Source organism: Dermochelys coriacea, chromosome 3 (assembly GCF_009764565.3).
Source record: "Dermochelys coriacea isolate rDerCor1 chromosome 3, rDerCor1.pri.v4, whole genome shotgun sequence".
NCBI lineage: Eukaryota > Metazoa > Chordata > Testudines > Dermochelyidae > Dermochelys > Dermochelys coriacea.
The window spans coordinates 6589918-6605469 of NC_050070.1; positions in this window are offsets into that span (position 1 = coordinate 6589918).

A 15552-nucleotide genomic window follows, 5' to 3' on the forward strand; every position below is an offset into this window, starting at 1 on the left:
TAAGAATTCTTCCCCCATCATTTCTCAGACTCAGTAAACTACTTGGCTCCAACAACAGACTCATAATGCAGGGTTGAGCTCGACACTAAAGGAGAGAGACTCCAACCATTGTAATGGGATGGATGAGCACCAGGAATGTAACTCATACAAGACTCTAAATAATGTTTGCTTGTTTTCCAGCATGCACTTCTTCGCATTATCCCTCATGTACAAATTCCCCCTACCCTCCTTTCAGAGTCACATTCAGCCCTTTAAATGGCCTGAGACTCAATAGGCAACCCCAACACTTGTGTCCTCATCTCCTGAAAAAGCTTCATAATCGTATGCCTGAGCTTGTTGTCTGCAATCTCATCCATCTAAATGGGGATTTTAATAACAGGGTCTAGGCCTCAGTTGGCTTCAGCTCCTTTCTTCTCTGGTTGGGGCCACAGCTGCCTCTTCCCCTCGCCTCGGCTAATGCACTTAACAGGCCACGGCCAGCCAAAAATTCATGCAGCTGGGCTCATACGGGGATGGAAATGGATTCAGAACAGTGACGAAAGTGCACTGCCTGAATCACAGACTCAGGGCAGGGAGGCAGGGTCATTGGCAGAAAGTACACAACAGAAATATGTCTCTGTGCTCTAATAATAGCAGCATTTGAAGTGTGCCTACGTGCGGAGGGCGGCACGCTCGTCATCAGGGACAGACCCTGTGACCTCCAGCACCAGTCTCTACTGCCTTTCTAGCTCCAGGGAGCACACTCTTATAGTTGCAGAGCCAGCCACTAGCAAGAGGTAGGATCACATTCGCTAAGCCAATGTTTTGGATTGTGCCTTTGTTTTGCCTTTGCACGACACCTAGTACAATGGGGTCCTGGTTCATGACTCGGGCATCTAGGTGCTACAGTAACACAGATAATAATAGTTCACATTTTTAAAGTGCCTTTCATCCCAAAGGAACCTAAAGCCCTTTGAAGAACCAAGTGCCCCTATGCAGAGTGTCAACACAAGGGCTATGCACTACGCCAACGCCAAAGCGGGACTTAAATTGAGTCTAGACCTTGTGCCCGCCCTCTGCATGGGGTGAATTTCACCCATTCTCCATAGTGAGGTCAGTCACCTGCTAATGAAATGCAGTCACAACTGGGGTGGAACACAGTAACTGCTTAACACCGCACAGTAATGCCACACAATAGGTTTTAGTGGGGGGGCAGGGGTGGGGAGGAAGCAGAGGATACCATTTCTGACTGACCCTGAATTTGGCCAGGAGACTGAGGCTAACACCCTGACTCTGGCTAAAAGTGTAATGGCATCACTGATGACTGCAGATAGTCAAGACCTTGGGTTTAACTGTCATCTGAAAGGCAGCATCTCCAGTAGTACAGTGCTGTTTCTGATGTACTTAAAAAAAATCTGTTAGTTTTTGAGTCTTTGGCTAGTTGTGCTTCAAATTCTTTTTTGGCCTGCCTAATTATACTTTTACAGTTGACTTGCCAGAGTTTATGCTCCTTTCTATATTCCTCAGTAACTTCCAGTTTTTAAGGATGCCTTTTTGCCTCTAACCACTTCTTTTACTTTGTTTAGGCAGGGTGGCACTTTTTTGGTCCCCTTACCACGTTTTCAATTTAGAGAATATAATAGAACCTCAGAGTTACGAACACCTCGGGAATGGAGGGTGTTCATAACTCTGAACAAAACATTATGGTTGTTCTTTCAAAAGTTTACAACTGAACATTTGCTTAATACAGCTTTGAAACTTTACTAAGCAGAAGAAAATCCTGCTTTCCTTTTATTTTTTTTAGTAGTTTACATTTAACACAGCACTGTACTGTATTTACCTTTTTTGGGGTCTCTGCTGCTGCCTGATTGTGTACTTCCAGTTCCAAATGAGGTGTGTGGTTGACTGGTCAGTTCGTAACTGGTGTTTGTAACTCTGAGGTTCTACTGTACATTTAATTTGAACCTCTGTTATGGTATTTTTAAAAAGTTTCCATGAAGTTTGCAGGCATTTCACTTTTGTGACTGTACCTTTTAATTTCCATTTAACTAGCTTCCTCATTTCTGTGTAGTTCATCCATTATTATTAAGTGTTCTATTTTTATAGCCCCTCTAATCTCCCTGAGCATTTTAGCCACCATCACAATCCTGGTCAGGTGGTCAGTAATATAGTCCTACTGCTATATTCTTACTATTCAAGCATGGAATTTCTATCCATAGAGATTCTATGGTACAGTTTGCAAATTCCACTTCTACAATGGTCTGAGCTTTCTTTGGACCTCGCATACCCCTCATATTGGATGAGAACACATGCAGAGATGGGCATGGCTGCAGGCCTTCCTATAATGGCCTATGCAAATTTATGTTCATAGAATCATAGAGCTGGAAGAGACCTCAGGAGGTCATCTAGTCCAACCCCCTGGTCAAAGCAAGACCGACCCCAACTAAATCATCCCATCCAGAGCTTCGTCAAGCCAGGCCTTAAAAACCTCTAAGGATGGAGATTCCACCACCTCCCTAGCTAACCCATTCCAGTGCTTATAATGGGGCAGCATTCTGCACTAACATGGGGAGTCCCTGCTTTGTTTCCAGTCAGCCATGACTTTCATACATTGTGCCTAAAACCCCCTAAGCTGCATTATTCCCTATGAACTGAGCATTGCCATGGAGATCATTAATACAGGCAAGAAACCAGTGCAGCTTTCATAAAGTCCCATTATTTTAAAAATTCCAACAGGCCAGTTAATGTGTAGGGGTGGCTAATTGCCATGGAAAATGCTAGTTCAGCGCTTTCAGACATATCTCATTAAAAGGGAGGCCACACTCCTCCAAATAAGAATGGAATTCCTGTTTCTCCTTTCCTACCCCTGGTCTATTCTCACACCTGAATCATGAGACACGGGGTTCCATGTGTTAATGCTATGACTCCCTGCTTGGCTGTTTGCTGTCACATTTCTCCTGGCATTGGCTCTATCTCACACATTTCAAAGAGCAGCCTCACACTTCTGGGACTCAACCGCTTCAGAGTCATGTGTGCCATAATTACACATCACACAGCAACCTGAGTTTTCGTGAGAGAACAACATTCCTGCTCTTCCCTCCCTGAACTTTGGGCTAGTGAAGGGAGCCTGATTGACAGCCCTTGGGTCTGCAGTCCTGTATCTAGCCATAGACATGGTACAGCACAGGCAGCAGTGACAGCCAGAAGGACAATCCACTGGTTAGGGCACTAGCCTGGGGCTTGGGGGATCTGGGTTAAATTCACCGCTTCATCATAGACTCCCTGTGTGATATTGGGCAAGTCTTGTTTATGGCTAGATTCACAAAGGGGACTTAGGCTCAGCATTGCAAAATCTAGTTTTCGGCACCCTGGTGCATAGTGGAACTGCAAGCCCTGTGTGAGGCGCCCAGGCACTCCATCCAAGGCATAGGGAGAGTTAGGCACTGAAGAACGAGATTCGCACAGTCTGCTTTTTCCCTAAGCCCCACCCATCAAAGGAGTTAAGTGCCAAAGTCCAGATCAGACCCATCCCGATGAGTCGAAAGAATAGTAAATATGGCAGGCGACCAGCTTGGCTTAATGGTGAAATCCTAGCGGATCTTAAACATAAAAAAGAAGCTTACAAGAAGTGGAAGGTTGGACATATGACCAGGGAAGAGTATAAAAATATTGCTCGGGCATGTAGGAAAGATATCAGGAGGGCCAAATCGCACCTGGAGCTGCAGCTAGCAAGAGATGTCAAGAGTAACAAGAAGGGTTTCTTCAGGTATGTTGGCAACAAGAAGAAAGCCAAGGAAAGTGTGGGCCCCTTACTGAATGAGGGAGGCAAGCTAGTGACAGAGGATGTGGAAAAAGCTAATGTACTCAATGCTTTTTTTGCTTCTGTTTTCACTAACAAGGTCAGCTCCCAGACTGCTGTGCTGGGCATCACAAAATGGGGAAGAGATGGCCAGCCCTCTGTAGAGATAGAGGTGGTTAGGGACTATTTAGAAAAGCTGGACGTGCACAAGTCCATGGGGCCGGACGAATTGCATCCGAGAGTGCTGAAGGAATTGGCGGCTGTGATTGCAGAGCCCTTGGCCATTATCTTTGAAAACTCGTGGCGAACGGGGGAAGTCCCGGATGACTGGAAAAAGGCTAATGTAGTGCCCATCTTTAAAAAAGGGAAGAAGGAGGATCCTGGGAACTACAGGCCGGTCAGCCTCACCTCAGTCCCTGGAAAAATCATGGAGCAGGTCCTCAAAGAATCAATCCTGAAGCACTTAGAGGAGAGGAAAGTGATCAGGAACAGTCAGCATGGATTCACCAAGGGAAGGTCATGCCTGACTAATCTAATCGCCTTTTATGATGAGATTACTGGTTCTGTGGATGAAGGGAAAGCAGTGGATGTATTGTTTCTTGACTTTAGCAAAGCTTTTGACATGGTCTCCCACAGCATTCTTGTCAGCAAGTTAAGGAAGTATGGGCTGGATGAATGCACTATAAGGTGGGTAGAAAGCTGGCTAGATTGTCGGGCTCAACGGGTAGTGATCAATGGCTCCATGTCTAGTTGGCAGCCGGTGTCAAGTGGAGTGCCCCAGGGGTCGGTCCTGGGGCCCGTTTTGTTCAATATCTTCATAAATGATCTGGAGGATGGTGTGGATTGCACTCTCAGCAAATTTGCGGATGATACTAAACTGGGAGGAGTGGTAGATACGCTGGAGGGGAGGGATAGGATACAGAAGGACCTAGACAAATTGGAAGATTGGGCCAAAAGAAATCTAATGAGGTTCAATAAGGATAAGTGCAGGGTCCTGCACTTAGGATGGAAGAATCCAATGCACCGCTACAGACTAGGGACCGAATGGCTCGGCAGCAGTTCTGCGGAAAAGGACCTAGGGGTGACAGTGGACGAGAAGCTGGATATGAGTCAGCAATGTGCCCTTGTTGCCAAGAAGGCCAATGGCATTTTGGGATGTATAAGTAGGGGCATAGCGAGCAGATCGAGGGACGTGATCGTTCCCCTCTATTCGACACTGGTGAGGCCTCATCTGGAGTACTGTGTCCAGTTTTGGGCCCCACACTACAAGAAGGATGTGGATAAATTGGAAAGAGTACAGCGAAGGGCAACAAAAATGATTAGGGGTCTAGAGCACATGACTTATGAGGAGAGGCTGAGGGAGCTGGGATTGTTTAGTCTGCAGAAGAGAAGAATGAGGGGGGATTTGATAGCTGCTTTCAACTACCTGAAAGGGGGTTTCAAAGAGGATGGCTCTAGACTGTTCTCAATGGTAGCAGATGACAGAACAAGGAGTAATGGTCTCAAGTTGCAATGGGGGAGGTTTAGATTGGATATTAGGAAAAACTTTTTCACTAAGAGGGTGGTGAAACACTGGAATGCGTTACCTAGGGAGGTGGTAGAATCTCCTTCCTTAGAGGTTTTTAAGGTCAGGCTTGACAAAGCCCTGGCTAGGATGATTTAACTGGGACTTGGTCCTGCTTTGAGCAGGGGGTTGGACTAGATGACCTTCTGGGGTCCCTTCCAACCCTGATATTCTATGATTCTATGATCAGAGGTGGAGCCTGTCCTCACTTGTGATCCCCAGCCATGAACACCCTCCTGGAGGTAGGCATCTAAGACAGGTCTGCCCTTTCTCAAGAAAAGTGGTGGTGGTGTCATTAAGGGGGTCTCTTCTGGGGATGTGTGGGAATGCCCCATCTTCTGAGCCAGCCAATTAGCACCACTTGTGACAGGGAGGGAGGTTGTGTGTGATATGGATGCTTGCTGGCTAGGATGGGGAGGGCTTTCAGACACTGTCAGGGCTGGGCTGCGGGCAGCCTGTGGGCACGGGCTGAACTGCTCAGTGTTGGGGCTGAAGAGTCAAAGATCAGTCTGAGGTCAGTCCAGGTCACACTGCAGAGTCAGAGTCCATTATCATGCTGCAAGCGTGAGGCAAGAATCAGGGTCAGGCCAGGCTAAGGTCTTGCACCGGGGTCAGCAGTGGTCCTTAGTCAAAGACAATAAACCAATGTCAGGGTCAGGAGCTAGGTTGAGAATCTGGGATCCAGGCAAGGTGGGGTCTAAGGCAAAAGCACACTGAAAGTCTGCATTGCTCAGCCAGCTCCTAGAAATGGCTTCTTGGTTTATATGGAGAGTGCCAGCCAATCAGGGAATCATAGAGGGCTGTCCCTCATGCCATTTAGGGTGGGACTTCCTGCAGGACTTAGCCTCTCTGGACTTCTTGGTGACCACACTGCCCCTGATGCTGAAAGGAAGCAGCATCTGCCTCAGATGACACAGTCCCTGGTTCTAGGCCCATGGGCTCTTACAGCCTCTCCCACCCAGCAGCCTTGATGTCAAAGGCCTAGTAGGTTGTCTCTAACATCCTCTGTGTCTCCTCACCCCACAGCAGGGCTATGTGAAGAATGACTTTGGTTTTAATTGAAATTCTCTCTCTCTCTTACACGCACACACACACCCCCACACACCCTCGCCGGCTCTCTGGGCTTGGGCATGCTAAAACCTGAGAATCTCTAACTCTCAGTGAAGGGATGCTCAGCCCTCCCACGAAGTGCTCAGCACCCCTCTAGGATTGTTATCATCCCCTCTATGCCATGCAGATAACTGCAAAATAGGCTGCTATTGACCAGCTTTCTCAGGCATTCCCGGAAAGATAATTAGCAATCAGCTTTCCTTTGAGATTGTGATCAGTTGTAGCTACCACATTGAGATGCTGAGATTAAGTGGAATGTGCTGCCTGATCAATACTAATCAGAGTCTCAATGAATGCTCTGGAATGAAGCTTTCCTTCCAGGAACCATCCTCACAGACACAGGTAAAAGAGCCACAGCAGGGTTTGGAGGTGGAGAGCACATTTCAGCACCATGGAGAGCAGAATGATACATTAAGGGCATGCCCATGGACTGGCCCATGCCAGCTGACTCTGGCTTACAGGGCTTGGGCTAAGGGGCTCTTTAAGGACTTGGGCTGGGGCTGGGCTCTAGGACCCTGTGAGGTGGGAGGGTCTCAGAGCTCAGGCTGCAGCCTGAGCCCGAACATCTACACTGTAATCAAACAGCCCCATGAGCCTGAGTCAGCTGGCACAGGCCAGCCATGGGTGTCTGATTGCAGTGTTGACATACCCTAAGAGGGCCAACACATACTAATGTTATTTTAAAGGGACCCTGCTAAAGCCATCCATTCACCCATTCCTTCTTTCTTTCTTGTTTTAAAAAGCCCCACTCCCTAGCTCTAGGAGTTTGTACAATCTTTTAAAGCAACTGACCATTTTCCCATTTCCCAACATTCAGACTGCCCAAGAACATAACTCACCTTCCACATCAGCTTGTCCAGCATCCCCCAAAGCATCAGACCAGCTCCCAAGCTTTGGAAAATAGGCAGACCCCTCGGAGGGGCTAACTCTCTGTTGTACTCTGGCCCCTTTGCCCCAGGGGAGGAAATGGCTTCTTGTGTAAGGGGGTCCCCCTGCCAACATAGAGTGATCAGAGTGGCCTAATAGCAGGTCCCTTCCCAGTCCCCAGCACAAGGGAGATGCTGGGAGGCAGCGAGGAAGGTGGTCAGGGGCAAGCCAGGAGTGGGATGTGGGAAGAAGGGGAAATGGCCAGGGTGCTGTTGTACTGCAGCTGTTCTCTGCTTCCCACAGCCCTTGGAGTACGATGGGAAGCAGAGCAGCCCTGGGCCTGGACTGATTTACACTGGGGGCTGGACAAGCCCCTTAATATGGGGAGACAAAGGTGGAGTAAAACCTTCTCACTCTGTTCCTGCCCTGAGTGCAGGGTCAGAGCTCCTGGGAAACATGTCCTGAAGGTCATCAAAGCCAGGCCATGTCAGACAGGAGCAGAAAGTGAGTTGAACTGTCCAGGATGCCCATGGAGCACAGTCTGCTGCCAGTCCACTCTCCCATTTAAGCCATGGGACTATAAATTTGAGCATCTCTGCTGATCAGAACAGAAGCGGCAATATGCTGGAAAAGATGCAGTTTCTGGAGTAGGCTGGTCCTGGCCTGGTTAGGTCTTTATGGGTCAAAGCCAACACTGCAAATGCAACCTGGAAACCGATCAGAGGCCAGTGCAGAGTACAGCATGCCAGTGTCCTCTGTCCTGACCATGCAACTTCCGCTTACAAGGAGGCAGCTACATCCAGTACTCACATATGTTTCTGGATGCGCTCATATTACAGCCTCATATAGACGGTGTTGTAACATCTCCAGGTGCAAAAGGCCAGGATAACTAGTGAGATCTTTCAGAGTAGCAGCCGTGTTAGTCTGTATCTGCAAAAAGGAAAAAGGACTTGTGGCACCTTAGAGACTAACCAATTTATTTCAGCATAAGCTTTTGTGAGCTACAGTCCACTTCATCGGTGGATCTGTGTCCACATGTCAGTGCTGCACTAGCCTCGGCAAGTGCAAATGAAGAAAAGCAGCCTTACCCTCATCTTAACCTGAGCTTTCCGGAGTGGCGGGGAGGCTAAAAAGTGTTGTTAAGTGCTGAGGAATGTTGTTGCTGCTGCAGCGTTGTTACTGTCTCGGAGCTCTGATGTCAGCTGCACTAGCAGACAGTGCAGCATATTCATTCAGCAGAACTCGGTGTTCCTCATAAGGAAAGACCACAGGCTCTATTCAGTGGCAAAGGCGCCTGGCCAGGTTTATTGTCGATGAAACACAGTACTAGTGCTCTGGCTCCATGGTTACCAGTACACTAACACATGTATGCCCACAACAATGGTACCCGCTCAGTCAGCGCGCCAGGATGCTGTCCCCTAGGCTGGACAAAAATGCCCCTCCTATGAAATAAGTTACATATTACACCTCAGCCATTACTAGTTACCACCCTTCTCCTTGTACCTGCTAGTTCGAACAAAACATCCTTTTCCATTGTCCTGTCATCCCATCCTTTGGAGGGGCTGGTGTGTTCCTGTACCATCTCTTAAGACTGTGTTCACGTAGATACTTGAGAACTCTTCATGTCCTGTACCATCTTCTCAGGTCAGGAATGTGTTTATTTGGTGTTAGCCAATACTTAGGGTATAGTGTATTTTTTGCCAAGGCCAGGCCTACTCTGGTTCGCTGCCTTTGGTTCACACTGGTCTAGGGCTCCAGCAAGGCCTACAATAAAACCCTCTCTCAAGTGTGCAGCTATGTGATGGTGCCTTCAGCTCAATAGTTTAAGGGTCTCAGTCTGTTGCCCAAGGAAGGAAAACTTTCCAATGTGTTCCCACTAGCTTGATATGCCTGAGAACAGACATAACATAATACACTGTTTTTTACCAATGTTCTAATATGTACACCTACCAGTGTTTAATTAATCTGTATTTGATCCTGAAATGGCCTTCACTCCCATTTAAATCAATAGGAATTAAGGGTGCTCAGCATTTTGCAGGGTCAGATCCTTTATTTGAGAGAGAGAGTGAGGAGAAGAGGAAATTTGACAGGGGCTAATGTAAAGAATACTGCTTTCAAAGCGGTTTAATCCATCTCTCTGAAATAGTGTTTACATAAAAGTTTAGCAATTTGGTAATCTATAATCTACAATAATAGTTCAATAACAATTGCTATTTCTGTGAGTCCCACTGAACCAATTCTTTGTACTTCCCCTGCTGGCCATGCAGCAGCAGTGAACTAACGGATGCCCTGAGATGTGAGGATACGTAGAATACACCTATGCTGCAAATTCAAGTGTGATTATAGTATGAGTGGGCACACCTGTGCTAGCTTTGTCACGTTCCAGGGTGTTGCACCTGTATTCCCCCTCCATGTTCCACCAAGGGCACCCACTTAAAGGTTCCCAGCTCCAAGCCATCACCTCTCTTGAGTGGAGACCCAAGTCTCTCTTCCTCTTGACTGGGGTTTTTCTAAAGCTGTGCAGTTTCCTGCCTTACACAGTGATATTCCCAGCAAGCCAGACTGCCTAAACAGGCCAGCGTCTGCACTTTGCTTTTTCTCCAAAGGTTATGAGCAGCTGTAATTGCCAGTTATGTTACCACCCGGCTCTTTCTATGCAAACATATTTATTCTTAAGGTGAAAGCACTACAAAGAAAACATATTAAAACAATAAAAGAACCTGAACACATGCTAAAAAGACCATCCCATCTCCAACCTCAGGCTCTGGGAGGAGTCAGTCTTTCAAAACCCACAACTGGGTTTTTGTCATCGTTACCCATTCATAACTGTCTTGGATCCACAGCCACAAGCAGGCTGGGCAGTTCAGGCATTTTCTTTACACACCTTGGGCCTTTAATCTCCAGTCTCCAGGAGCAGGTAATCAGCCGATAATGACCACCCACTCCTCAGGGAGTAGCTTGAAAAGTCTGGGTTTTTGCATAACCAGAGGTGGCAAATTTGCATTAACCTCCTGCTAGGGAATCCCCAAGAAATCCACTAAACATTTATTGTCTGTAAAGTCTATATTTGTTGGCACATTTTCGATCTAGTCCTTTGAACGCTGAGGTGTCACATCACATCTGCCCTCCTAGAGAGATTGTGTACAATCCTGGCCTACCATAATACATAATCTTTGCATTCAATGCAAAAGACTTGATTCAGTAAGGTTTTTCAAGGATATTGCAGGAAATTGCCATATGTGTCACAGCTTTAATCTACCTAGTGCAGGTAAAAATAGTATTGATGATGTGGCAGCATAGACTTCAGTGTGGGCTAGCAACCCAAGTACATACCTAGGGTCCCCAGCAGGCCTATACTGGGATGGATAGCTTGCACTGAAGCCCATGCCATCTTCAATACTATTGTTACCCATGCTAGCTAGACTAAAGCTAGCGGAGATGTGTCTACCTGCAGTACAATTACACCTTAATTTGTGATGTAGATGTAACTTCATAAACTCCTTGGGGTAGAGACCATTGTTTTATTTGTAAAAAGAAAAGGAGGACTTGTGGCACCTTAGAGACTAACAAATTTATTTGAGCATAAGCTTTCGTGAGCTACAGCTCACTTCATTGGATGCATTCAGAAATATGGGAAAACTACCCTTGGTACCTTTAATGGGCAATACTTCCCCACTCACAAGCACTGAGTCTGTGTATAACAAAAATAACATTTTTATTAAAAGGCAAGGGAACACAGCATTAATTTTGGAAAACACAGCAACAGTGGCTCAGAAGTATTCAAAAAATAAGTGAAACACCCACCTTGCGCTATCTTGGGCAGTAGTCTTTTGCCTCAGTTTCCCACCTTATGGTGTGAAAGGCCAGTAGAAAAATGTCCCTTAAATACACCACTCCTCCTTTCCCTCTGCTGCACCCTATGCAAAATTCGTTGTTTCACTTCCTTAAAGAAGTCCCACAATCCAGGGATGCATTCAGGAGAGTTTATCTCCAGTCCCTGCGGCTGGTAGTGATTGATGCCATCGCGCTGTTGCCTCTGTTGTGCTTTTCAGCCTCTCAGTTCTTGCTGTGCCACCTCTGCTACTGCCAACTGCTGATGCTCTGCTTGCATCCTTGGTCTGGTCCAATCCCACAGCACCACAACTAGCTAGCCCAGCAATTCACAGCCCTAGGATTTTCTGGGTAAAGGACTTCTTTGGTGCTAGTACTGCTGCTACAACATCTTTCACCATATTGCCTTTAGCTGCAATGCTCAGTTCTGAGGTTCCACCACTTGGCCCAGTTCTTAGTGATTTCAGCTCAAGTGATTTCACTGCGTAGTGGAAAACCTCACTACAGTTGCTTCCACCACAACACTGTCTCTACACCAGTCTAAAGCTTAGACCCATAGATCAGCTTATTAGTGATTTCAGCTCTAGTGGTTGGTAGAAAGAAACATGAAATCTCAGTTGAGTCTAATCACTAGGGAAGAAGATTAAATAGCATCTAGAATCCTTAAACAGAGTCCTCCCCACCAGCTATCAACTTCTACAAATAGGTTCTCTGTTACTCACTTGGATTTGGCTCACTACCCAACACTTAGCAAGTATTGTTTCAGGTATGGTGACCCCCAATTAGGGCCTATTAAGTGCAGTTCTGCTGCCCTCTAGGCATTCAAGAAGGATAACAACATTTCATTACCCCTGCATCCAAAGTTTAAGTGAATTTTAACCCAAAATGGCTAAAATTGATCACCTTGGCAAAGTAGGTGTGTCTATCCAAATAAGATCCGCTCACCAGGGCTTTTTCTCCAGTTTACCAACAGTAGAGAGCTCCTTCAGACCACTGGCTTACAAATGCATTGCACCCTCTCCCAAGAGACTTCCTCTGCAGCATGATCCGAGGGTCAGCAGATCTGGCTATTTCTGATGGGGGGAGGGGGAGGGACTCCAAAGCTGATGGCCCCTCCCAGAGCACATACTGCCACCAAAATCTTCTCCTTTATATTGACAGGTTTCCAGCCTGTGGGTGCCTGTTGATCACTAGCTGGGGTGAGAGGTGGTATTTCATATAGACTGGTTCTCAGCTGCTTACGGCTTTATAGGTCAAAACCAACACCTTAAACTCCACCTAGAAACCCACAGGCCAATGTAGATACTAACACCCATCATTCTTTCCTTACATACTTAGGTGTTTACAGAATCGGGGCCTGAGTTTTAGTGGGGACCCAGCAAGTGGGAATTACAAACAGGAGGGGTTAGAGTGGATGAGGAAAGGATACTCAGGCAGTGACTGAGTTCAGGCATATCCACATCTTCATGCTTCGGTTTTTATTTATTTTTTTAACCTCGGTGTAAAAATAATGGCTCGCTTGCTGCGCGTGAGATGTCTTATCTCTAGGTGGCTTTGTTTGAAATGAGCAAATGAAATAGATTTGTGGCTCTAGTCATAAAAAAGGGCTTTACTCCATCTCAAAATAAACAGGCACATAGGAAGTGCCACACTGCATCAAACCAGTAGCCTGCCAAGGCTGATATCCTGTCTCTAATGGCAGCCAGACCAGGAGGAAGGGTTGCTTTGTGGTTAAGGGTAATTTAGGGCCAGTTCCTGGTTCTGCCACAGACTTCAGGTGTGACCTTGGGCAAATTACATAATCTCTCTGTGGCTCAGTTCCCCAGCTGTCAATTGGGGATAATTCTATTTCCTTTTGTTTGTCTTCTCTATTTATCTTTTCTTGTCTTTGGGGCAGGAACTGTCTCATGCTTATAGCACCTAGGAGGATGGGGCCAGGATCTTAAAAGACATCCCTAGGTGTTTACTCAGTAATAATATTTTAGTAATCGAATGCAGGAGGGCTAGCAGTATAGCTTTCTCCACTCCTCAAGGTCTTCCTAGGTACCTTGTGCACAATGAGCAGCAGTTCTGCATCTGGGAGGTGCTTACAGGAACAGGGAAAGTATGTAGTAAAATCAAAGAACTGCATTAAGGGAAGAGGTTATCAAGGCCTCATTAAAAGGTGAAATCACAGGACGATTATTCCATCTGCACCCTACCAGCAAGCGATCGATTTAGTCTCACGTGTCCGGCCATGATCTGAGGACACAACTGGAGCTGCCGTGCTGATGAAGAGGTCAGGCAAGGATTCATCATGCCCCGTTGGGACCAAACAGTATGTGTCAGTAGTGAAATCAAAAGGAAAGGGTAATTAAGGAACTTAGCGTTATATTTCAATCAGAAAGCTTGTTTATTTCATTCTGAGGTTTTCATTTCCTCCCTGAAGTTTCTATGTTACTTTGCCAGCCCTGTAGCACATTGGGGCTGGTGATTCATTCCTTCTCAGAAGAAAGTAATGTTGCAATAACTGGGCCTACAAATTTACCCTATTTGTGATCTCAACTGTCAAAAATGAGTGCAAGTTTATAAAATGTCACAATAAGCTATAACAACCAATGTTGATGAGAAAAAGTACAAAAAGGAGACAGACTTAATTAGGCCAAACAAAAAGACCTCGTGATATGAACTCAAGGACTGTGTTAAGATCATGCTTAGTAATCAAGAGAAGTGTGGGACCGGAAATCAGTAAAGCAAAACTGATGTGCTGGAAATTAGGCCTAATTGGTGGACAAAATATTGAGGGGATGGTCTATTCCATCCAGCAGTCCCTTTTGGGGTCCTTTCAAAAAAAAGACTTGGGGGGGCAGGGAAATATGGACAGATGGAGGCAAATACTAGCTGACCGAAAGATGAAAGAAGAGGCAGGAGCGAGAGCATTGGGCTGTTTAGGCCATTGCTTTTAGTTGCCTTGCTGGTCACAGGCTTACAACAATGTTGTAAAATATACAATCTTGGCTGGCTAAGCCAGACTCTTACTGGACAGAAATTAAAAAAGAGGGGGATAGGAAAGAGAAGAAAAAAGGTGGGGAAGGAAAAGGCCACAAAGGTTGGAGGAGAGGTGTGAGACTAAGTCTTGCATCCCAGGTGGTATTCGAGATTTAGCCAAGGCCAGTGGAGGTGGTGATATCATCTGGGTCCCCCTCTCTTGTCCTGGTCTGGTCAGGACATATCTCAGATTCAAGACAACAAAAGCCCCGGGTGCCAGGAAAGGGTGGGGTGGCATCCATGCCCAATATTCCTGTGATTCATTATTTAACCTCATGGGCTTGATTTGTCATTTCATTCTTCCAGTTTTACCCTGGTGCAACGCAACGAAGTTACACCCGAATAACACAGTGGTGAACCAAATCTCACAGTTGTAAAGTGTGCTGGGGTACAGTTGGTACGAAGGAATCTATGCAAAGTAAAGCTCCATTGTATTGTAAGGCTTCCTTTGCTGTTTCTGACCAGGGCTTTGGTACTACAGTTTCAGCACCATGCAGTGGGGAGTACGAAATTGCTCATCAGCACAGAACCACCTGCTGTGTGCTCAGGAATTAGATTTGGCTTCATGCCTTCCTTCACAGATAGGTTTGCTAATAAAGTGACAAAATGGATTTATGTATGTATTTGGCCTGCCTCCTACTTTTTGCTTTTGATCTCTGCACAGAAAGATGGAAACATTTGCTAAGGCCCCACCAACAAGGTGCTTAGCCAAAACTCTGTGCTCCAAATACTACAGACAAATTCCACCTCCCCTTATGTCTTTCAAAGGTAAAAGTGGGATCACCCTCCCCTTAAATGATGCCTCTTCCGAGAAACCCTCAAAAATGGGCTTCCCCTTCCCCTGGTACAGCCTCCCTTATCTGAAATGTTGCTCTTTATTTTGTCTGGTCTGTCCTAAACTGGAAGCTCCTCAGAGCAAGGATACTACTTTATTTTGTATTCTTTAGTGTCATGTAGACTTACAGTGCTGTTTGTGTTTATTATTAATAACAATACTGAGCATGGTTGATGTCCACAGTGTAGTCTGTAAGGCAGCCATGAAGCTATAATGGCACTCTGAATTCTGGATGGACTCACTGAGTGAATTGTCAGTCAAGAATACAATTTACTGTTGGTTAGGGAGCTCTACAGAGAATCTCTGCTCACTGAGCCACACAGTCTACAGTAGCAGCAAGTATTAAGTAAATGTATTTTTATTATAATATAAGAAATTGGGCAAAGCCTCTATTGCTTTTTATAAGATGCTCCAGCAGAACTTTGTACACTGTAAGTTGTGTGTTGGTTCAGTTTTCAGAAGGCTCCCATTTTCAATGCCTGACATCACTGTGGTCCCTGGCAGCTGGGAGGAGCAGCTGCAAAAAAACTTCTTCTTCTA